Genomic DNA, 458 nt, shown 5'->3' with positions numbered 1-458 from the left:
GTTCATAGGTGTGCTGGATGATGGCTGACCTGCGGTTAAACAACAACCTACTGCAACAACATAACTATTCCAACCATGACCTACATCTATTAACGATAACAACACCTTGCACAAAAGCTTTAAACCATTTCCTTGAAAAATTGTTTCAGCCGACACTTTGCATTTCCACTGTGGCGGTGATTCGAAACCTAACCGCTATAAATCAGCGTCAGGCTGTGCCGTGATATGGTTTTCTCGATTATTCTAGAACACAACGCGTAGCTTAGAGAGCAGACCTCCGACTACGCGGAAATTTGCGCAGTTGCTTTCCTATATTTATGGACCGACTGCATAATGTCAGACAGATTAGCTTTCGATCATTTCAGGTCAGTTTGACTCTCCCAGTCGGCAATTTTTTATATTGTTCATAGTAAATAGCCAACATTAAATATCTTTATGTCCAGCAATAAATATTCAGT

This window comes from Octopus bimaculoides, chromosome 2, assembly GCF_001194135.2.
Source record: "Octopus bimaculoides isolate UCB-OBI-ISO-001 chromosome 2, ASM119413v2, whole genome shotgun sequence".
NCBI lineage: Eukaryota > Metazoa > Mollusca > Cephalopoda > Octopoda > Octopodidae > Octopus > Octopus bimaculoides.
The sequence above is the reverse complement of the archived record's forward strand: the minus strand, read 5'-3'. Positions refer to the sequence as shown.